This window comes from Chrysochloris asiatica, unplaced genomic scaffold (assembly GCF_000296735.1).
Source record: "Chrysochloris asiatica unplaced genomic scaffold, ChrAsi1.0 scaffold00217, whole genome shotgun sequence".
Lineage (NCBI taxonomy): Eukaryota > Metazoa > Chordata > Mammalia > Afrosoricida > Chrysochloridae > Chrysochloris > Chrysochloris asiatica.
In genome coordinates this window covers 4624452-4626001 of record NW_006408735.1, presented here as the reverse complement: position 1 = coordinate 4626001, position 1550 = coordinate 4624452, and the positions used below count along the sequence as shown (strand labels likewise).

The 1550-nt window shown below is 41.3% G+C and overlaps 1 pseudogene; it reads right to left on the bottom strand.

The window, feature by feature from the left end:
* LOC102822135 overlaps nucleotides 1-300 on the bottom strand; it is a 4773-nt pseudogene extending 4473 nt beyond the window's left edge.
* Nucleotides 301-1550: the final 1250 nt, after the last annotated feature.

Below are 1550 nucleotides of genomic sequence, written 5' to 3'. Positions count from 1 at the left end.
CCAACACAGCGGGACTCCTCCCAAGCCTTTTGACCTTCCTTCTCACCTTCCCCCAACTGAGCTCAGGTGCTATAGATACACTAATTGAGCCTGAGAAACCAAGTTGTGGGCCTGGGATTCAAACCTGCGAATTACGATGTAAAGTTGCCTAAATGTCTGGAAAATTACATATGTTAGCTGTACCTTGTCTTAGTCCCTCCCAGCTTGGTGTAAGGCTCCTCCCCTAAATAAAATGGAGGCACAGGCCGAACCAGGTGTGCATTACAGCTTGGATGGCGTGTTGTACGGCTGACTAGGCATGCGTGGATGACCAGCTAGCAAAGAGAACTTATTGCCCGCATAGCTAAGATGTTTACTATGCGGGATCTTACTGCCCTTATAGCTCAGATGTTCACCACGCCGGATCTGCCAGATGCCAATAATGCATCCACTCTGGTTTTGGGGTGTCTCTTTGTCTCTCTTGTTGTGTCTCTGTGTCTCCTCTTTTACTATCCCTATCGCCGCCAGATATCCCCACCTCGTGAACCAAACATCCGGGTCGAGGCCAGTCCTCGACAAAAAAAAAAAAAATACATCCACAAAGAGCTGTCAGAAATGCAGACCAAATTCAGAAGAGGACATGGAACTGGGGATATCATTGCTGACATCAGAAGGATCTTGGCTGAAAGCAGAGAATACTCACAAGATATTTACTTGTGTTTTATTGACTGTGCAATGGCATTCTACTATGTGGATCATGACAAACTATGGTTGACATTTAGAAGAATGGGATTCCAGAACATTTAATTATACATGAGGAAACCTGTAAGAAGAGGCAGCCACCTGAACACAACAAAAGCATACTGAATGGTTCAAAGTCAGGAAAGATGTGTGCAAGGGTTGTATCCTTTTACTATATATACTTATTCAATTTGTATGCTGAGCAAATATTCTGAGAAGCTGTATTATATGAAAAAGAAAGTAGCTACTGGAATAGAGGACTCATTAGCAGCCTTCAATATGTAAATAGTTCAATATAGCTTTCAGAAAGAGAAGAGGATTTGAAATACTGATGAAGATCAAAAACTACAGACTTCAGTATAGATTACACCTCAATGAAAAAAAAGGAGTTCTCACAACTGGAACAATAAAAAAATAAAAGATTGAAGCTGACTTTATTTTGCTTGCATCCACAATCAGTGATCATGGAAGTAGCAGTTAAGAAATCAAGTGATGTGTTGCATTAGGCAAATCTGCTGCAAGAAAACTCTTTAAAGTATTAAAGAGCACAGATGTCACTTTCAGGATTAAGGTAAACCTAAGCCAAGACTCCCACCACTCGTTTGTCAGTTTGTTGTACTGTGGTGGCTTGTGAGTTGCTGTAATTCCAAAACTTATGCCACCAGTATTTTAAATACCAGCAGGGTCACCCATCATGGACAGGTTTCCAATGAGCTTCCTGACGAACACAGACTAGGAAGAAGGAGTGACAAACTACTTCCGAATATTTAGTCACTGAAAATCTTATGAATTGCAGAGAAACATTGTCAGATATAGTGCCAGAAAATGAG